The 18,109-nt window shown below is 47.9% G+C and overlaps 40 non-coding genes across 40 annotated transcripts; all 40 read right to left on the bottom strand.

The window, feature by feature from the left end:
- Window positions 1–774: 774 nt before the first annotated feature.
- On the bottom strand, window positions 775–847 carry trnav-aac (transfer RNA valine (anticodon AAC)). Its single transcript has one exon. It is a non-coding gene; the product is annotated as a tRNA-Val (tRNA).
- A 174-nt stretch (window positions 848–1,021) lies between these two features.
- trnav-cac (transfer RNA valine (anticodon CAC)) lies at window positions 1,022–1,094 on the bottom strand. The gene has a single exon. It is a non-coding gene; the product is annotated as a tRNA-Val (tRNA).
- A 136-nt stretch (window positions 1,095–1,230) lies between these two features.
- On the bottom strand, window positions 1,231–1,302 carry trnad-guc (transfer RNA aspartic acid (anticodon GUC)). Its single transcript has one exon. It is a non-coding gene; the product is annotated as a tRNA-Asp (tRNA).
- A 374-nt stretch (window positions 1,303–1,676) lies between these two features.
- On the bottom strand, window positions 1,677–1,749 carry trnav-cac (transfer RNA valine (anticodon CAC)). The gene has a single exon. It is a non-coding gene; the product is annotated as a tRNA-Val (tRNA).
- Window positions 1,750–1,885: 136 nt separating this feature from the next.
- Window positions 1,886–1,957, bottom strand: trnad-guc (transfer RNA aspartic acid (anticodon GUC)). Its single transcript has one exon. It is a non-coding gene; the product is annotated as a tRNA-Asp (tRNA).
- A 629-nt stretch (window positions 1,958–2,586) lies between these two features.
- On the bottom strand, window positions 2,587–2,659 carry trnav-aac (transfer RNA valine (anticodon AAC)). The gene has a single exon. It is a non-coding gene; the product is annotated as a tRNA-Val (tRNA).
- Window positions 2,660–2,833: 174 nt separating this feature from the next.
- trnav-cac (transfer RNA valine (anticodon CAC)) lies at window positions 2,834–2,906 on the bottom strand. The gene has a single exon. It is a non-coding gene; the product is annotated as a tRNA-Val (tRNA).
- Window positions 2,907–3,042: 136 nt separating this feature from the next.
- Window positions 3,043–3,114, bottom strand: trnad-guc (transfer RNA aspartic acid (anticodon GUC)). The gene has a single exon. It is a non-coding gene; the product is annotated as a tRNA-Asp (tRNA).
- Window positions 3,115–3,743: 629 nt separating this feature from the next.
- On the bottom strand, window positions 3,744–3,816 carry trnav-aac (transfer RNA valine (anticodon AAC)). Its single transcript has one exon. It is a non-coding gene; the product is annotated as a tRNA-Val (tRNA).
- Window positions 3,817–3,990: 174 nt separating this feature from the next.
- trnav-cac (transfer RNA valine (anticodon CAC)) lies at window positions 3,991–4,063 on the bottom strand. The gene has a single exon. It is a non-coding gene; the product is annotated as a tRNA-Val (tRNA).
- An 837-nt stretch (window positions 4,064–4,900) lies between these two features.
- Window positions 4,901–4,973, bottom strand: trnav-aac (transfer RNA valine (anticodon AAC)). Its single transcript has one exon. It is a non-coding gene; the product is annotated as a tRNA-Val (tRNA).
- Window positions 4,974–5,147: 174 nt separating this feature from the next.
- trnav-cac (transfer RNA valine (anticodon CAC)) lies at window positions 5,148–5,220 on the bottom strand. The gene has a single exon. It is a non-coding gene; the product is annotated as a tRNA-Val (tRNA).
- Window positions 5,221–6,059: 839 nt separating this feature from the next.
- trnav-aac (transfer RNA valine (anticodon AAC)) lies at window positions 6,060–6,132 on the bottom strand. Its single transcript has one exon. It is a non-coding gene; the product is annotated as a tRNA-Val (tRNA).
- Window positions 6,133–6,306: 174 nt separating this feature from the next.
- On the bottom strand, window positions 6,307–6,379 carry trnav-cac (transfer RNA valine (anticodon CAC)). Its single transcript has one exon. It is a non-coding gene; the product is annotated as a tRNA-Val (tRNA).
- Window positions 6,380–6,513: 134 nt separating this feature from the next.
- trnad-guc (transfer RNA aspartic acid (anticodon GUC)) lies at window positions 6,514–6,585 on the bottom strand. The gene has a single exon. It is a non-coding gene; the product is annotated as a tRNA-Asp (tRNA).
- A 629-nt stretch (window positions 6,586–7,214) lies between these two features.
- Window positions 7,215–7,287, bottom strand: trnav-aac (transfer RNA valine (anticodon AAC)). The gene has a single exon. It is a non-coding gene; the product is annotated as a tRNA-Val (tRNA).
- A 174-nt stretch (window positions 7,288–7,461) lies between these two features.
- Window positions 7,462–7,534, bottom strand: trnav-cac (transfer RNA valine (anticodon CAC)). Its single transcript has one exon. It is a non-coding gene; the product is annotated as a tRNA-Val (tRNA).
- A 136-nt stretch (window positions 7,535–7,670) lies between these two features.
- On the bottom strand, window positions 7,671–7,742 carry trnad-guc (transfer RNA aspartic acid (anticodon GUC)). The gene has a single exon. It is a non-coding gene; the product is annotated as a tRNA-Asp (tRNA).
- A 629-nt stretch (window positions 7,743–8,371) lies between these two features.
- On the bottom strand, window positions 8,372–8,444 carry trnav-aac (transfer RNA valine (anticodon AAC)). Its single transcript has one exon. It is a non-coding gene; the product is annotated as a tRNA-Val (tRNA).
- Window positions 8,445–8,618: 174 nt separating this feature from the next.
- Window positions 8,619–8,691, bottom strand: trnav-cac (transfer RNA valine (anticodon CAC)). The gene has a single exon. It is a non-coding gene; the product is annotated as a tRNA-Val (tRNA).
- Window positions 8,692–9,528: 837 nt separating this feature from the next.
- On the bottom strand, window positions 9,529–9,601 carry trnav-aac (transfer RNA valine (anticodon AAC)). The gene has a single exon. It is a non-coding gene; the product is annotated as a tRNA-Val (tRNA).
- A 174-nt stretch (window positions 9,602–9,775) lies between these two features.
- On the bottom strand, window positions 9,776–9,848 carry trnav-cac (transfer RNA valine (anticodon CAC)). The gene has a single exon. It is a non-coding gene; the product is annotated as a tRNA-Val (tRNA).
- An 836-nt stretch (window positions 9,849–10,684) lies between these two features.
- Window positions 10,685–10,757, bottom strand: trnav-aac (transfer RNA valine (anticodon AAC)). The gene has a single exon. It is a non-coding gene; the product is annotated as a tRNA-Val (tRNA).
- Window positions 10,758–10,931: 174 nt separating this feature from the next.
- trnav-cac (transfer RNA valine (anticodon CAC)) lies at window positions 10,932–11,004 on the bottom strand. The gene has a single exon. It is a non-coding gene; the product is annotated as a tRNA-Val (tRNA).
- Window positions 11,005–11,138: 134 nt separating this feature from the next.
- On the bottom strand, window positions 11,139–11,210 carry trnad-guc (transfer RNA aspartic acid (anticodon GUC)). Its single transcript has one exon. It is a non-coding gene; the product is annotated as a tRNA-Asp (tRNA).
- A 629-nt stretch (window positions 11,211–11,839) lies between these two features.
- Window positions 11,840–11,912, bottom strand: trnav-aac (transfer RNA valine (anticodon AAC)). Its single transcript has one exon. It is a non-coding gene; the product is annotated as a tRNA-Val (tRNA).
- Window positions 11,913–12,086: 174 nt separating this feature from the next.
- trnav-cac (transfer RNA valine (anticodon CAC)) lies at window positions 12,087–12,159 on the bottom strand. Its single transcript has one exon. It is a non-coding gene; the product is annotated as a tRNA-Val (tRNA).
- Window positions 12,160–12,295: 136 nt separating this feature from the next.
- trnad-guc (transfer RNA aspartic acid (anticodon GUC)) lies at window positions 12,296–12,367 on the bottom strand. Its single transcript has one exon. It is a non-coding gene; the product is annotated as a tRNA-Asp (tRNA).
- Window positions 12,368–12,996: 629 nt separating this feature from the next.
- Window positions 12,997–13,069, bottom strand: trnav-aac (transfer RNA valine (anticodon AAC)). The gene has a single exon. It is a non-coding gene; the product is annotated as a tRNA-Val (tRNA).
- A 174-nt stretch (window positions 13,070–13,243) lies between these two features.
- On the bottom strand, window positions 13,244–13,316 carry trnav-cac (transfer RNA valine (anticodon CAC)). Its single transcript has one exon. It is a non-coding gene; the product is annotated as a tRNA-Val (tRNA).
- Window positions 13,317–14,153: 837 nt separating this feature from the next.
- Window positions 14,154–14,226, bottom strand: trnav-aac (transfer RNA valine (anticodon AAC)). Its single transcript has one exon. It is a non-coding gene; the product is annotated as a tRNA-Val (tRNA).
- Window positions 14,227–14,400: 174 nt separating this feature from the next.
- Window positions 14,401–14,473, bottom strand: trnav-cac (transfer RNA valine (anticodon CAC)). The gene has a single exon. It is a non-coding gene; the product is annotated as a tRNA-Val (tRNA).
- Window positions 14,474–14,609: 136 nt separating this feature from the next.
- On the bottom strand, window positions 14,610–14,681 carry trnad-guc (transfer RNA aspartic acid (anticodon GUC)). Its single transcript has one exon. It is a non-coding gene; the product is annotated as a tRNA-Asp (tRNA).
- A 629-nt stretch (window positions 14,682–15,310) lies between these two features.
- trnav-aac (transfer RNA valine (anticodon AAC)) lies at window positions 15,311–15,383 on the bottom strand. Its single transcript has one exon. It is a non-coding gene; the product is annotated as a tRNA-Val (tRNA).
- Window positions 15,384–15,557: 174 nt separating this feature from the next.
- On the bottom strand, window positions 15,558–15,630 carry trnav-cac (transfer RNA valine (anticodon CAC)). Its single transcript has one exon. It is a non-coding gene; the product is annotated as a tRNA-Val (tRNA).
- An 837-nt stretch (window positions 15,631–16,467) lies between these two features.
- Window positions 16,468–16,540, bottom strand: trnav-aac (transfer RNA valine (anticodon AAC)). Its single transcript has one exon. It is a non-coding gene; the product is annotated as a tRNA-Val (tRNA).
- Window positions 16,541–16,714: 174 nt separating this feature from the next.
- trnav-cac (transfer RNA valine (anticodon CAC)) lies at window positions 16,715–16,787 on the bottom strand. Its single transcript has one exon. It is a non-coding gene; the product is annotated as a tRNA-Val (tRNA).
- A 136-nt stretch (window positions 16,788–16,923) lies between these two features.
- trnad-guc (transfer RNA aspartic acid (anticodon GUC)) lies at window positions 16,924–16,995 on the bottom strand. Its single transcript has one exon. It is a non-coding gene; the product is annotated as a tRNA-Asp (tRNA).
- A 374-nt stretch (window positions 16,996–17,369) lies between these two features.
- Window positions 17,370–17,442, bottom strand: trnav-cac (transfer RNA valine (anticodon CAC)). The gene has a single exon. It is a non-coding gene; the product is annotated as a tRNA-Val (tRNA).
- A 136-nt stretch (window positions 17,443–17,578) lies between these two features.
- trnad-guc (transfer RNA aspartic acid (anticodon GUC)) lies at window positions 17,579–17,650 on the bottom strand. The gene has a single exon. It is a non-coding gene; the product is annotated as a tRNA-Asp (tRNA).
- Window positions 17,651–18,109: the final 459 nt, after the last annotated feature.

The following is an 18,109-nucleotide window of genomic DNA, read 5'->3' on the forward strand; positions in this document are numbered from 1 at the left end:
CGTACTATCTCGCAGGTGAGGCATCAGGTCGAGTTTTGATATGAAGGTCCCATGGGACTTCAAGAGTAAAGAGCTCCCCGTCGGGGAATCGAACCACGGTCTTCCGCGTGACAGGCGGAGATACTGTCCACTATACTAACGAGGACTGCGCCTTCTGACTGGGAGCCATGGCCACCGATTACGAGGCGTGGTCTGTCTATTTTTGCTGCCAGCCAACAGGCAGACATTGCAAGAGGTGCACTCATTCAGAGTGAACCCCATGTCAGAGTGAATACCTACCCCAGGGGGTCCTCACTCAGATAATGAAGAAGACCATACATCTCTTCCAAGGAAAGATGAAAGTTACATTCGGAAAGGCCCCATGAGGCCATCTCCAACAGGAACCTTCAGATGAGGCCATGAAAATAAAGAAAGATCGTACACTTCAGGACAGGTCTCCCCCGCAAAGTCATGGCCTTGAGAAGACAAATGCCCTTACTGTGGTCTTTCAGCAAGGATGGGATGAGTCAGGTCAACTGACCATGACAGACTGTGGTCTCCAGTTTGTAAAGTGCAACAGCCAGAGAACCTGTGAAGCTAATTTACTGACTTGTACCACAATGGTTTGCCACTTAAGTACAAGGTTTCTCAGTCTTTGAGTTATCTACTTAACAAATAGAGAAAAGGCACTTGAAATGTAGTTGCGGTTGTCAAAGTCCATCAATCCTATTATTTGTTGATCAAGGCAAGGGTGAGCAAATTTTGTTTTACCCATGGAGACTTTAAACACAGTGCTGTTTCCGCTCGGTTTCGAGCCGAGGACCTTTCGCGTGTTAGGCGAACGTGATGACCACTACACTACGGAAACCCTGGTGGGAAAACTGAGATTGTAGATTTTGCCAAAATACAATGAGCCTGATAGCAATAGATGTGTGCTTTGACAGGAGGGAGCAAAAGGTCACATTTTGATAGGTGACAGGCTCTCACTGGGATCAGTTAACATACACACATTCAATGAATCACATGCACTGCGGAAGCAAATTGTTTCTGCTCGGTTTCGAACCGAGGACCTTTTGCGTGTGAAGCAAACGTGATGACCACTACACTACGGAAACCCTGCCAAGGACACCAGGATTGGTGGAGTACTGGAGAGCTGTACCCCACCAATGTGGAGCAGACGTACTATCTCGCAGGTGAGGCATCAGGTCGAGTTTTGATATGAAGGTCCCATGGGACTTCAAGAGTAAAGAGCTCCCCGTCGGGGAATCGAACCCCGGTCTTCCGCGTGACAGGCGGAGATACTGTCCACTATACTAACGAGGACTGCGCCTTCTGACTGGGAGCCATGGCGACCGATTACGAGGCGTGGTCTGTCTATTTTTGCTGCCAGCCAACAGGCAGACATTGCAAGAGGTGCACTCATTCAGAGTGAACCCCATGTCAGAGTGAATACCTACCCCAGGGGGTCCTCACTCAGATAATGAAGAAGACCATACATCTCTTCCAAGGAAAGATGAAAGTTACATTCGGAAAGGCCTGAGATTGTAGATTTTGCCAAAATACAATGAGCCTGATAGCAATAGATGTGTGCTTTGACAGGAGGGAGCAAAAGGTCACATTTTGATAGGTGACAGGCTCTCACTGGGATCAGTTAACATACACACATTCAATGAATCACATGCACTGCGGAAGCAAATTGTTTCCGCTCGGTTTCGAACCGAGGACCTTTTGCGTGTGAAGCAAACGTGATGACCACTACACTACGGAAACCCTGCCAAGGACACCAGGATTGGTGGAGTACTGGAGAGCTGTACCCCACCAATCTGGAGCGGACTTACTATCTCGCAGGTGAGGCATCAGGTCGAGTTTTGATATGAAGGTCCCATGGGACTTCAAGAGTAAAGAGCTCCCCGTCGGGGAATCGAACCCCGGTCTTCCGCGTGACAGGCGGAGATACTGTCCACTATACTAACGAGGACTGCGCCTTCTGACTGGGAGCCATGGCCACCGATTACGAGGCGTGGTCTGTCTATTTTTGCTGCCAGCCAACAGGCAGACATTGCAAGAGGTGCACTCATTCAGAGTGAACCCCATGTCAGAGTGAATACCTACCCCAGGGGGTCCTCACTCAGATAATGAAGAAGACCATACATCTCTTCCAAGGAAAGATGAAAGTTACATTCGGAAAGGCCCCATGAGGCCATCTCCAACAGGAACCTTCAGATGAGGCCATGAAAATAAAGAAAGATCGTACACTTCAGGACAGGTCTCCCCCGCAAAGTCATGGCCTTGAGAAGACAAATGCCCTTACTGTGGTCTTTCAGCAAGGATGGGATGAGTCAGGTCAACTGACCATGACAGACTGTGGTCTCCAGTTTGTAAAGTGCAACAGCCAGAGAACCTGTGAAGCTAATTTACTGACTTGTACCACAATGGTTTGCCACTTAAGTACAAGGTTTCTCAGTCTTTGAGTTATCTACTTAACAAATAGAGAAAAGGCACTTGAAATGTAGTTGCGGTTGTCAAAGTCCATCAATCCTATTATTTGTTGATCAAGGCAAGGGTGAGCAAATTTTGTTTTACCCATGGAGACTTTAAACACAGTGCTGTTTCCGCTCGGTTTCGAGCCGAGGACCTTTCGCGTGTTAGGCGAACGTGATGACCACTACACTACGGAAACCCTGGTGGGAAAACTGAGATTGTAGATTTTGCCAAAATACAATGAGCCTGATAGCAATAGATGTGTGCTTTGACAGGAGGGAGCAAAAGGTCACATTTTGATAGGTGACAGGCTCTCACTGGGATCAGTTAACATACACACATTCAATGAATCACATGCACTGCGGAAGCAAATTGTTTCTGCTCGGTTTCGAACCGAGGACCTTTTGCGTGTGAAGCAAACGTGATGACCACTACACTACGGAAACCCTGCCAAGGACACCAGGATTGGTGGAGTACTGGAGAGCTGTACCCCACCAATGTGGAGCAGACGTACTATCTCGCAGGTGAGGCATCAGGTCGAGTTTTGATATGAAGGTCCCATGGGACTTCAAGAGTAAAGAGCTCCCCGTCGGGGAATCGAACCCCGGTCTTCCGCGTGACAGGCGGAGATACTGTCCACTATACTAACGAGGACTGCGCCTTCTGACTGGGAGCCATGGCGACCGATTACGAGGCGTGGTCTGTCTATTTTTGCTGCCAGCCAACAGGCAGACATTGCAAGAGGTGCACTCATTCAGAGTGAACCCCATGTCAGAGTGAATACCTACCCCAGGGGGTCCTCACTCAGATAATGAAGAAGACCATACATCTCTTCCAAGGAAAGATGAAAGTTACATTCGGAAAGGCCCCATGAGGCCATCTCCAACAGGAACCTTCAGATGAGGCCATGAAAATAAAGAAAGATCGTACACTTCAGGACAGGTCTCCCCCGCAAAGTCATGGCCTTGAGAAGACAAATGCCCTTACTGTGGTCTTTCAGCAAGGATGGGATGAGTCAGGTCAACTGACCATGACAGACTGTGGTCTCCAGTTTGTAAAGTGCAACAGCCAGAGAACCTGTGAAGCTAATTTACTGACTTGTACCACAATGGTTTGCCACTTAAGTACAAGGTTTCTCAGTCTTTGAGTTATCTACTTAACAAATAGAGAAAAGGCACTTGAAATGTAGTTGCGGTTGTCAAAGTCCATCAATCCTATTATTTGTTGATCAAGGCAAGGGTGAGCAATTTTTTTTTTACCCATGGAGACGTTAAACACAGTGCTGTTTCCGCTCGGTTTCGAGCCGAGGACCTTTCGCGTGTTAGGCGAACGTGATGACCACTACACTACGGAAACCCTGGTGGGAAAACTGAGATTGTAGATTTTGCCAAAATACAATGAGCCTGATAGCAATAGATGTGTGCTTTGACAGGAGGGAGCAAAAGGTCACATTTTGATAGGTGACAGGCTCTCACTGGGATCAGTTAACATACACACATTCAATGAATCACATGCACTGCGGAAGCAAATTGTTTCCGCTCGGTTTCGAACCGAGGACCTTTTGCGTGTGAAGCAAACGTGATGACCACTACACTACGGAAACCCTGCCAAGGACACCAGGATTGGTGGAGTACTGGAGAGCTGTACCCCACCAATCTGGAGCGGACGTACTATCTCGCAGGTGAGGCATCAGGTCGAGTTTTGATATGAAGGTCCCATGGGACTTCAAGAGTAAAGAGCTCCCCGTCGGGGAATCGAACCCCGGTCTTCCGCGTGACAGGCGGAGATACTGTCCACTTTACTAACGAGGACTGCGCCTTCTGACTGGGAGCCATGGCGACCGATTACGAGGCGTGGTCTGTCTATTTTTGCTGCCAGCCAACAGGCAGACATTGCAAGAGGTGCACTCATTCAGAGTGAACCCCATGTCAGAGTGAATACCTACCCCAGGGGGTCCTCACTCAGATAATGAAGAAGACCATACATCTCTTCCAAGGAAAGATGAAAGTTACATTCGGAAAGGCCCCATGAGGCCATCTCCAACAGGAACCTTCAGATGAGGCCATGAAAATAAAGAAAGATCGTACACTTCAGGACAGGTCTCCCCCGCAAAGTCATGGCCTTGAGAAGACAAATGCCCTTACTGTGGTCTTTCAGCAAGGATGGGATGAGTCAGGTCAACTGACCATGACAGACTGTGGTCTCCAGTTTGTAAAGTGCAACAGCCAGAGAACCTGTGAAGCTAATTTACTGACTTGTACCACAATGGTTTGCCACTTAAGTACAAGGTTTCTCAGTCTTTGAGTTATCTACTTAACAAATAGAGAAAAGGCACTTGAAATGTAGTTGCGGTTGTCAAAGTCCATCAATCCTATTATTTGTTGATCAAGGCAAGGGTGAGCAAATTTTTTTTTACCCATGGAGACTTTAAACACAGTGCTGTTTCCGCTCGGTTTCGAGCCGAGGACCTTTCGCGTGTTAGGCGAACGTGATGACCACTACACTACGGAAACCCTGGTGGGAAAACTGAGATTGTAGATTTTGCCAAAATACAATGAGCCTGATAGCAATAGATGTGTGCTTTGACAGGAGGGAGCAAAAGGTCACATTTTGATAGGTGACAGGCTCTCACTGGGATCAGTTAACATACACACATTCAATGAATCACATGCACTGCGGAAGCAAATTGTTTCCGCTCGGTTTCGAACCGAGGACCTTTTGCGTGTGAAGCAAACGTGATGACCACTACACTACGGAAACCCTGCCAAGGACACCAGGATTGGTGGAGTACTGGAGAGCTGTACCCCACCAATGTGGAGCAGACGTACTATCTCGCAGGTGAGGCATCAGGTCGAGTTTTGATATGAAGGTCCCATGGGACTTCAAGAGTAAAGAGCTCCCCGTCGGGGAATCGAACCACGGTCTTCCGCGTGACAGGCGGAGATACTGTCCACTATACTAACGAGGACTGCGCCTTCTGACTGGGAGCCATGGCCACCGATTACGAGGCGTGGTCTGTCTATTTTTGCTGCCAGCCAACAGGCAGACATTGCAAGAGGTGCACTCATTCAGAGTGAACCCCATGTCAGAGTGAATACCTACCCCAGGGGGTCCTCACTCAGATAATGAAGAAGACCATACATCTCTTCCAAGGAAAGATGAAAGTTACATTCGGAAAGGCCCCATGAGGCCATCTCCAACAGGAACCTTCAGATGAGGCCATGAAAATAAAGAAAGATCGTACACTTCAGGACAGGTCTCCCCCGCAAAGTCATGGCCTTGAGAAGACAAATGCCCTTACTGTGGTCTTTCAGCAAGGATGGGATGAGTCAGGTCAACTGACCATGACAGACTGTGGTCTCCAGTTTGTAAAGTGCAACAGCCAGAGAACCTGTGAAGCTAATTTACTGACTTGTACCACAATGGTTTGCCACTTAAGTACAAGGTTTCTCAGTCTTTGAGTTATCTACTTAACAAATAGAGAAAAGGCACTTGAAATGTAGTTGCGGTTGTCAAAGTCCATCAATCCTATTATTTGTTGATCAAGGCAAGGGTGAGCAAATTTTTTTTTTTACCCATGGAGACTTTAAACACAGTGCTGTTTCCGCTCGGTTTCGAGCCGAGGACCTTTCGCGTGTTAGGCGAACGTGATGACCACTACACTACGGAAACCCTGGTGGGAAAACTGAGATTGTAGATTTTGCCAAAATACAATGAGCCTGATAGCAATAGATGTGTGCTTTGACAGGAGGGAGCAAAAGGTCACATTTTGATAGGTGACAGGCTCTCACTGGGATCAGTTAACATACACACATTCAATGAATCACATGCACTGCGGAAGCAAATTGTTTCCGCTCGGTTTCGAACCGAGGACCTTTTGCGTGTGAAGCAAACGTGATGACCACTACACTACGGAAACCCTGCCAAGGACACCAGGATTGGTGGAGTACTGGAGAGCTGTACCCCACCAATCTGGAAGACGTACTATCTCGCAGGTGAGGCATCAGGTCGAGTTTTGATATGAAGGTCCCATGGGACTTCAAGAGTAAAGAGCTCCCCGTCGGGGAATCGAACCCCGGTCTTCCGCGTGACAGGCGGAGATACTGTCCACTATACTAACGAGGACTGCGCCTTCTGACTGGGAGCCATGGCCACCGATTACGAGGCGTGGTCTGTCTATTTTTGCTGCCAGCCAACAGGCAGACATTGCAAGAGGTGCACTCATTCAGAGTGAACCCCATGTCAGAGTGAATACCTACCCCAGGGGGTCCTCACTCAGATAATGAAGAAGACCATACATCTCTTCCAAGGAAAGATGAAAGTTACATTCGGAAAGGCCCCATGAGGCCATCTCCAACAGGAACCTTCAGATGAGGCCATGAAAATAAAGAAAGATCGTACACTTCAGGACAGGTCTCCCCCGCAAAGTCATGGCCTTGAGAAGACAAATGCCCTTACTGTGGTCTTTCAGCAAGGATGGGATGAGTCAGGTCAACTGACCATGACAGACTGTGGTCTCCAGTTTGTAAAGTGCAACAGCCAGAGAACCTGTGAAGCTAATTTACTGACTTGTACCACAATGGTTTGCCACTTAAGTACAAGGTTTCTCAGTCTTTGAGTTATCTACTTAACAAATAGAGAAAAGGCACTTGAAATGTAGTTGCGGTTGTCAAAGTCCATCAATCCTATTATTTGTTGATCAAGGCAAGGGTGAGCAAATTTTGTTTTACCCATGGAGACTTTAAACACAGTGCTGTTTCCGCTCGGTTTCGAGCCGAGGACCTTTCGCGTGTTAGGCGAACGTGATGACCACTACACTACGGAAACCCTGGTGGGAAAACTGAGATTGTAGATTTTGCCAAAATACAATGAGCCTGATAGCAATAGATGTGTGCTTTGACAGGAGGGAGCAAAAGGTCACATTTTGATAGGTGACAGGCTCTCACTGGGATCAGTTAACATACACACATTCAATGAATCACATGCACTGCGGAAGCAAATTGTTTCTGCTCGGTTTCGAACCGAGGACCTTTTGCGTGTGAAGCAAACGTGATGACCACTACACTACGGAAACCCTGCCAAGGACACCAGGATTGGTGGAGTACTGGAGAGCTGTACCCCACCAATGTGGAGCAGACGTACTATCTCGCAGGTGAGGCATCAGGTCGAGTTTTGATATGAAGGTCCCATGGGACTTCAAGAGTAAAGAGCTCCCCGTCGGGGAATCGAACCCCGGTCTTCCGCGTGACAGGCGGAGATACTGTCCACTATACTAACGAGGACTGCGCCTTCTGACTGGGAGCCATGGCGACCGATTACGAGGCGTGGTCTGTCTATTTTTGCTGCCAGCCAACAGGCAGACATTGCAAGAGGTGCACTCATTCAGAGTGAACCCCATGTCAGAGTGAATACCTACCCCAGGGGGTCCTCACTCAGATAATGAAGAAGACCATACATCTCTTCCAAGGAAAGATGAAAGTTACATTCGGAAAGGCCCCATGAGGCCATCTCCAACAGGAACCTTCAGATGAGGCCATGAAAATAAAGAAAGATCGTACACTTCAGGACAGGTCTCCCCCGCAAAGTCATGGCCTTGAGAAGACAAATGCCCTTACTGTGGTCTTTCAGCAAGGATGGGATGAGTCAGGTCAACTGACCATGACAGACTGTGGTCTCCAGTTTGTAAAGTGCAACAGCCAGAGAACCTGTGAAGCTAATTTACTGACTTGTACCACAATGGTTTGCCACTTAAGTACAAGGTTTCTCAGTCTTTGAGTTATCTACTTAACAAATAGAGAAAAGGCACTTGAAATGTAGTTGCGGTTGTCAAAGTCCATCAATCCTATTATTTGTTGATCAAGGCAAGGGTGAGCAATTTTTTTTTTACCCATGGAGACGTTAAACACAGTGCTGTTTCCGCTCGGTTTCGAGCCGAGGACCTTTCGCGTGTTAGGCGAACGTGATGACCACTACACTACGGAAACCCTGGTGGGAAAACTGAGATTGTAGATTTTGCCAAAATACAATGAGCCTGATAGCAATAGATGTGTGCTTTGACAGGAGGGAGCAAAAGGTCACATTTTGATAGGTGACAGGCTCTCACTGGGATCAGTTAACATACACACATTCAATGAATCACATGCACTGCGGAAGCAAATTGTTTCCGCTCGGTTTCGAACCGAGGACCTTTTGCGTGTGAAGCAAACGTGATGACCACTACACTACGGAAACCCTGCCAAGGACACCAGGATTGGTGGAGTACTGGAGAGCTGTACCCCACCAATCTGGAGCGGACGTACTATCTCGCAGGTGAGGCATCAGGTCGAGTTTTGATATGAAGGTCCCATGGGACTTCAAGAGTAAAGAGCTCCCCGTCGGGGAATCGAACCCCGGTCTTCCGCGTGACAGGCGGAGATACTGTCCACTTTACTAACGAGGACTGCGCCTTCTGACTGGGAGCCATGGCGACCGATTACGAGGCGTGGTCTGTCTATTTTTGCTGCCAGCCAACAGGCAGACATTGCAAGAGGTGCACTCATTCAGAGTGAACCCCATGTCAGAGTGAATACCTACCCCAGGGGGTCCTCACTCAGATAATGAAGAAGACCATACATCTCTTCCAAGGAAAGATGAAAGTTACATTCGGAAAGGCCCCATGAGGCCATCTCCAACAGGAACCTTCAGATGAGGCCATGAAAATAAAGAAAGATCGTACACTTCAGGACAGGTCTCCCCCGCAAAGTCATGGCCTTGAGAAGACAAATGCCCTTACTGTGGTCTTTCAGCAAGGATGGGATGAGTCAGGTCAACTGACCATGACAGACTGTGGTCTCCAGTTTGTAAAGTGCAACAGCCAGAGAACCTGTGAAGCTAATTTACTGACTTGTACCACAATGGTTTGCCACTTAAGTACAAGGTTTCTCAGTCTTTGAGTTATCTACTTAACAAATAGAGAAAAGGCACTTGAAATGTAGTTGCGGTTGTCAAAGTCCATCAATCCTATTATTTGTTGATCAAGGCAAGGGTGAGCAAATTTTTTTTTACCCATGGAGACTTTAAACACAGTGCTGTTTCCGCTCGGTTTCGAGCCGAGGACCTTTCGCGTGTTAGGCGAACGTGATGACCACTACACTACGGAAACCCTGGTGGGAAAACTGAGATTGTAGATTTTGCCAAAATACAATGAGCCTGATAGCAATAGATGTGTGCTTTGACAGGAGGGAGCAAAAGGTCACATTTTGATAGGTGACAGGCTCTCACTGGGATCAGTTAACATACACACATTCAATGAATCACATGCACTGCGGAAGCAAATTGTTTCCGCTCGGTTTCGAACCGAGGACCTTTTGCGTGTGAAGCAAACGTGATGACCACTACACTACGGAAACCCTGCCAAGGACACCAGGATTGGTGGAGTACTGGAGAGCTGTACCCCACCAATGTGGAGCAGACGTACTATCTCGCAGGTGAGGCATCAGGTCGAGTTTTGATATGAAGGTCCCATGGGACTTCAAGAGTAAAGAGCTCCCCGTCGGGGAATCGAACCACGGTCTTCCGCGTGACAGGCGGAGATACTGTCCACTATACTAACGAGGACTGCGCCTTCTGACTGGGAGCCATGGCCACCGATTACGAGGCGTGGTCTGTCTATTTTTGCTGCCAGCCAACAGGCAGACATTGCAAGAGGTGCACTCATTCAGAGTGAACCCCATGTCAGAGTGAATACCTACCCCAGGGGGTCCTCACTCAGATAATGAAGAAGACCATACATCTCTTCCAAGGAAAGATGAAAGTTACATTCGGAAAGGCCCCATGAGGCCATCTCCAACAGGAACCTTCAGATGAGGCCATGAAAATAAAGAAAGATCGTACACTTCAGGACAGGTCTCCCCCGCAAAGTCATGGCCTTGAGAAGACAAATGCCCTTACTGTGGTCTTTCAGCAAGGATGGGATGAGTCAGGTCAACTGACCATGACAGACTGTGGTCTCCAGTTTGTAAAGTGCAACAGCCAGAGAACCTGTGAAGCTAATTTACTGACTTGTACCACAATGGTTTGCCACTTAAGTACAAGGTTTCTCAGTCTTTGAGTTATCTACTTAACAAATAGAGAAAAGGCACTTGAAATGTAGTTGCGGTTGTCAAAGTCCATCAATCCTATTATTTGTTGATCAAGGCAAGGGTGAGCAAATTTTTTTTACCCACGGAGACTTTAAACACAGTGCTGTTTCCGCTCGGTTTCGAGCCGAGGACCTTTCGCGTGTTAGGCGAACGTGATGACCACTACACTACGGAAACCCTGGTGGGAAAACTGAGATTGTAGATTTTGCCAAAATACAATGAGCCTGATAGCAATAGATGTGTGCTTTGACAGGAGGGAGCAAAAGGTCACATTTTGATAGGTGACAGGCTCTCACTGGGATCAGTTAACATACACACATTCAATGAATCACATGCACTGCGGAAGCAAATTGTTTCCGCTCGGTTTCGAACCGAGGACCTTTTGCGTGTGAAGCAAACGTGATGACCACTACACTACGGAAACCCTGCCAAGGACACCAGGATTGGTGGAGTACTGGAGAGCTGTACCCCACCAATCTGGAAGACGTACTATCTCGCAGGTGAGGCATCAGGTCGAGTTTTGATATGAAGGTCCCATGGGACTTCAAGAGTAAAGAGCTCCCCGTCGGGGAATCGAACCCCGGTCTTCCGCGTGACAGGCGGAGATACTGTCCACTATACTAACGAGGACTGCGCCTTCTGACTGGGAGCCATGGCCACCGATTACGAGGCGTGGTCTGTCTATTTTTGCTGCCAGCCAACAGGCAGACATTGCAAGAGGTGCACTCATTCAGAGTGAACCCCATGTCAGAGTGAATACCTACCCCAGGGGGTCCTCACTCAGATAATGAAGAAGACCATACATCTCTTCCAAGGAAAGATGAAAGTTACATTCGGAAAGGCCCCATGAGGCCATCTCCAACAGGAACCTTCAGATGAGGCCATGAAAATAAAGAAAGATCGTACACTTCAGGACAGGTCTCCCCCGCAAAGTCATGGCCTTGAGAAGACAAATGCCCTTACTGTGGTCTTTCAGCAAGGATGGGATGAGTCAGGTCAACTGACCATGACAGACTGTGGTCTCCAGTTTGTAAAGTGCAACAGCCAGAGAACCTGTGAAGCTAATTTACTGACTTGTACCACAATGGTTTGCCACTTAAGTACAAGGTTTCTCAGTCTTTGAGTTATCTACTTAACAAATAGAGAAAAGGCACTTGAAATGTAGTTGCGGTTGTCAAAGTCCATCAATCCTATTATTTGTTGATCAAGGCAAGGGTGAGCAAATTTTGTTTTACCCATGGAGACTTTAAACACAGTGCTGTTTCCGCTCGGTTTCGAGCCGAGGACCTTTCGCGTGTTAGGCGAACGTGATGACCACTACACTACGGAAACCCTGGTGGGAAAACTGAGATTGTAGATTTTGCCAAAATACAATGAGCCTGATAGCAATAGATGTGTGCTTTGACAGGAGGGAGCAAAAGGTCACATTTTGATAGGTGACAGGCTCTCACTGGGATCAGTTAACATACACACATTCAATGAATCACATGCACTGCGGTAGCAAATTGTTTCCGCTCGGTTTCGAACCGAGGACCTTTTGCGTGTGAAGCAAACGTGATGACCACTACACTACGGAAACCCTGCCAAGGACACCAGGATTGGTGGAGTACTGGAGAGCTGTACCCCACCAATGTGGAGCAGACGTACTATCTCGCAGGTGAGGCATCAGGTCGAGTTTTGATATGAAGGTCCCATGGGACTTCAAGAGTAAAGAGCTCCCCGTCGGGGAATCGAACCCCGGTCTTCCGCGTGACAGGCGGAGATACTGTCCACTATACTAACGAGGACTGCGCCTTCTGACTGGGAGCCATGGCCACCGATTACGAGGCGTGGTCTGTCTATTTTTGCTGCCAGCCAACAGGCAGACATTGCAAGAGGTGCACTCATTCAGAGTGAACCCCATGTCAGAGTGAATACCTACCCCAGGGGGTCCTCACTCAGATAATGAAGAAGACCATACATCCCTTCCAAGGAAAGATGAAAGTTACATTCGGAAAGGCCCCATGAGGCCATCTCCAACAGGAACCTTCAGATGAGGCCATGAAAATAAAGAAAGATCGTACACTTCAGGACAGGTCTCCCCCGCAAAGTCATGGCCTTGAGAAGACAAATGCCCTTACTGTGGTCTTTCAGCAAGGATGGGATGAGTCAGGTCAACTGACCATGACAGACTGTGGTCTCCAGTTTGTAAAGTGCAACAGCCAGAGAACCTGTGAAGCTAATTTACTGACTTGTACCACAATGGTTTGCCACTTAAGTACAAGGTTTCTCAGTCTTTGAGTTATCTACTTAACAAATAGAGAAAAGGCACTTGAAATGTAGTTGCGGTTGTCAAAGTCCATCAATCCTATTATTTGTTGATCAAGGCAAGGGTGAGCAAATTTTTTTTTACCCACGGAGATTTTAAACACAGTGCTGTTTCCGCTCGGTTTCGAGCCGAGGACCTTTCGCGTGTTAGGCGAACGTGATGACCACTACACTACGGAAACCCTGGTGGGAAAACTGAGATTGTAGATTTTGCCAAAATACAATGAGCCTGATAGCAATAGATGTGTGCTTTGACAGGAGGGAGCAAAAGGTCACATTTTGATAGGTGACAGGCTCTCACTGGGATCAGTTAACATACACACATTCAATGTATCACATGCACTGCAGAAGCAAATTGTTTCCGCTCGGTTTCGAACCGAGGACCTTTTGCGTGTGAAGCAAACGTGATGACCACTACACTACGGAAACCCTGCCAAGGACACCAGGATTGGTGGAGTACTGGAGAGCTGTACCCCACCAATGTGGAGCAGACGTACTATCTCGCAGGTGAGGCATCAGGTCGAGTTTTGATATGAAGGTCCCATGGGACTTCAAGAGTAAAGAGCTCCCCGTCGGGGAATCGAACCACGGTCTTCCGCGTGACAGGCGGAGATACTGTCCACTATACTAACGAGGACTGCGCCTTCTGACTCGGAGCCATGGCCACCGATTACGAGGCGTGGTCTGTCTATTTTTGCTGCCAGCCAACAGGCAGACATTGCAAGAGGTGCACTCATTCAGAGTGAACCCCATGTCAGAGTGAATACCTACCCCAGGGGGTCCTCACTCAGATAATGAAGAAGACCATACATCTCTTCCAAGGAAAGATGAAAGTTACATTCGGAAAGGCCCCATGAGGCCATCTCCAACAGGAACCTTCAGATGAGGCCATGAAAATAAAGAAAGATCGTACACTTCAGGACAGGTCTCCCCCGCAAAGTCATGGCCTTGAGAAGACAAATGCCCTTACTGTGGTCTTTCAGCAAGGATGGGATGAGTCAGGTCAACTGACCATGACAGACTGTGGTCTCCAGTTTGTAAAGTGCAACAGCCAGAGAACCTGTGAAGCTAATTTACTGACTTGTACCACAATGGTTTGCCACTTAAGTACAAGGTTTCTCAGTCTTTGAGTTATCTACTTAACAAATAGAGAAAAGGCACTTGAAATGTAGTTGCGGTTGTCAAAGTCCATCAATCCTATTATTTGTTGATCAAGGCAAGGGTGAGCAAATTTTTTTTTACCCATGGAGACTTTAAACACAGTGCTGTTTCCGCTCGGTTTCGAGCCGAGGACCTTTCGCGTGTTAGGCGAACGTGATGACCACTACACTACGGAAACCCTGGTGGGAAAACTGAGATTGTAGATTTTGCCAAAATACAATGAGCCTGATAGCAATAGATGTGTGCTTTGACAGGAGGGAGCAAAAGGTCACATTTTGATAGGTGACAGGCTCTCACTGGGATCAGTTAACATACACACATTCAATGAATCACATGCACTGCGGTAGCAAATTGTTTCCGCTCGGTTTCGAACCGAGGACCTTTTGCGTGTGAAGCAAACGTGATGACCACTACACTACGGAAACCCTGCCAAGGACACCAGGATTGGTGGAGTACTGGAGAGCTGTACCCCACCAATGTGGAGCAGACGTACTATCTCGCAGGTGAGGCATCAGGTCGAGTTTTGATATGAAGGTCCCATGGGACTTCAAGAGTAAAGAGCTCCCCGTCGGGGAATCGAACCCCGGTCTTCCGCGTGACAGGCGGAGATACTGTCCACTATACTAACGAGGACTGCGCCTTCTGACTGGGAGCCATGGCCACCGATTACGAGGCGTGGTCTGTCTATTTTTGCTGCCAGCCAACAGGCAGACATTGCAAGAGGTGCACTCATTCAGAGTGAACCCCATGTCAGAGTGAATACCTACCCCAGGGGGTCCTCACTCAGATAATGAAGAAGACCATACATCCCTTCCAAGGAAAGATGAAAGTTACATTCGGAAAGGCCCCATGAGGCCATCTCCAACAGGAACCTTCAGATGAGGCCATGAAAATAAAGAAAGATCGTACACTTCAGGACAGGTCTCCCCCGCAAAGTCATGGCCTTGAGAAGACAAATGCCCTTACTGTGGTCTTTCAGCAAGGATGGGATGAGTCAGGTCAACTGACCATGACAGACTGTGGTCTCCAGTTTGTAAAGTGCAACAGCCAGAGAACCTGTGAAGCTAATTTACTGACTTGTACCACAATGGTTTGCCACTTAAGTACAAGGTTTCTCAGTCTTTGAGTTATCTACTTAACAAATAGAGAAAAGGCACTTGAAATGTAGTTGCGGTTGTCAAAGTCCATCAATCCTATTATTTGTTGATCAAGGCAAGGGTGAGCAAATTTTTTTTTACCCACGGAGATTTTAAACACAGTGCTGTTTCCGCTCGGTTTCGAGCCGAGGACCTTTCGCGTGTTAGGCGAACGTGATGACCACTACACTACGGAAACCCTGGTGGGAAAACTGAGATTGTAGATTTTGCCAAAATACAATGAGCCTGATAGCAATAGATGTGTGCTTTGACAGGAGGGAGCAAAAGGTCACATTTTGATAGGTGACAGGCTCTCACTGGGATCAGTTAACATACACACATTCAATGTATCACATGCACTGCAGAAGCAAATTGTTTCCGCTCGGTTTCGAACCGAGGACCTTTTGCGTGTGAAGCAAACGTGATGACCACTACACTACGGAAACCCTGCCAAGGACACCAGGATTGGTGGAGTACTGGAGAGCTGTACCCCACCAATGTGGAGCAGACGTACTATCTCGCAGGTGAGGCATCAGGTCGAGTTTTGATATGAAGGTCCCATGGGACTTCAAGAGTAAAGAGCTCCCCGTCGGGGAATCGAACCACGGTCTTCCGCGTGACAGGCGGAGATACTGTCCACTATACTAACGAGGACTGCGCCTTCTGACTCGGAGCCATGGCCACCGATTACGAGGCGTGGTCTGTCTATTTTTGCTGCCAGCCAACAGGCAGACATTGCAAGAGGTGCACTCATTCAGAGTGAACCCCATGTCAGAGTGAATACCTACCCCAGGGGGTCCTCACTCAGATAATGAAGAAGACCATACATCTCTTCCAAGGAAAGATGAAAGTTACATTCGGAAAGGCCCCATGAGGCCATCTCCAACAGGAACCTTCAGATGAGGCCATGAAAATAAAGAAAGATCGTACACTTCAGGACAGGTCTCCCCCGCAAAGTCATGGCCTTGAGAAGACAAATGCCCTTACTGTGGTCTTTCAGCAAGGATGGGATGAGTCAGGTCAACTGACCATGACAGACTGTGGTCTCCAGTTTGTAAAGTGCAACAGCCAGAGAACCTGTGAAGCTAATTTACTGACTTGTACCACAATGGTTTGCCACTTAAGTACAAGGTTTCTCAGTCTTTGAGTTATCTACTTAACAAATAGAGAAAAGGCACTTGAAATGTAGTTGCGGTTGTCAAAGTCCATCAATCCTATTATTTGTTGATCAAGGCAAGGGTGAGCAAATTTTGTTTTACCCATGGAGACTTTAAACACAGTGCTGTTTCCGCTCGGTTTCGAGCCGAGGACCTTTCGCGTGTTAGGCGAACGTGATGACCACTACACTACGGAAACCCTGGTGGGAAAACTGAGATTGTAGATTTTGCCAAAATACAATGAGCCTGATAGCAATAGATGTGTGCTTTGACAGGAGGGAGCAAAAGGTCACATTTTGATAGGTGACAGGCTCTCACTGGGATCAGTTAACATACACACATTCAATGAATCACATGCACTGCGGAAGCAAATTGTTTCCGCTCGGTTTCGAACCGAGGACCTTTTGCGTGTGAAGCAAACGTGATGACCACTACACTACGGAAACCCTGCCAAGGACACCAGGATTGGTGGAGTACTGGAGAGCTGTACCCCACCAATGTGGAGCAGACGTACTATCTCGCAGGTGAGGCATCAGGTCGAGTTTTGATATGAAGGTCCCATGGGACTTCAAGAGTAAAGAGCTCCCCGTCGGGGAATCGAACCCCGGTCTTCCGCGTGACAGGCGGAGATACTGTCCACTATACTAACGAGGACTGCGCCTTCTGACTGGGAGCCATGGCGACCGATTACGAGGCGTGGTCTGTCTATTTTTGCTGCCAGCCAACAGGCAGACATTGCAAGAGGTGCACTCATTCAGAGTGAACCCCATGTCAGAGTGAATACCTACCCCAGGGGGTCCTCACTCAGATAATGAAGAAGACCATACATCTCTTCCAAGGAAAGATGAAAGTTACATTCGGAAAGGCCTGAGATTGTAGATTTTGCCAAAATACAATGAGCCTGATAGCAATAGATGTGTGCTTTGACAGGAGGGAGCAAAAGGTCACATTTTGATAGGTGACAGGCTCTCACTGGGATCAGTTAACATACACACATTCAATGAATCACATGCACTGCGGAAGCAAATTGTTTCCGCTCGGTTTCGAACCGAGGACCTTTTGCGTGTGAAGCAAACGTGATGACCACTACACTACGGAAACCCTGCCAAGGACACCAGGATTGGTGGAGTACTGGAGAGCTGTACCCCACCAATCTGGAGCGGACGTACTATCTCGCAGGTGAGGCATCAGGTCGAGTTTTGATATGAAGGTCCCATGGGACTTCAAGAGTAAAGAGCTCCCCGTCGGGGAATCGAACCCCGGTCTTCCGCGTGACAGGCGGAGATACTGTCCACTATACTAACGAGGACTGCGCCTTCTGACTGGGAGCCATGGCCACCGATTACGAGGCGTGGTCTGTCTATTTTGCTGCCAGCCAACAGGCAGACATTGCAAGAGGTGCACTCATTCAGAGTGAACCCCATGTCAGAGTGAATACCTACCCCAGGGGGTCCTCACTCAGATAATGAAGAAGACCATACATCTCTTCCAAGGAAAGATGAAAGTTACATTCGGAAAGGCCCCATGAGGCCATCTCCAACAGGAACCTTCAGATGAGGCCATGAAAATAAAGAAAGATCGTACACTTCAGGACAGGTCTCCCCCGCAAAGTCATGGCCTTGAGAAGACAAATGCCCTTACTGTGGTCTTTCAGCAAGGATGGGATGAGTCAGGTCAACTGACCATGACAGACTGTGGTCTCCAGTTTGTAAAGTGCAACAGCCAGAGAACCTGTGAAGCTAATTTACTGACTTGTACCACAATGGTT

This window comes from Solea solea, chromosome 18 (assembly GCF_958295425.1).
Source record: "Solea solea chromosome 18, fSolSol10.1, whole genome shotgun sequence".
NCBI lineage: Eukaryota > Metazoa > Chordata > Actinopteri > Pleuronectiformes > Soleidae > Solea > Solea solea.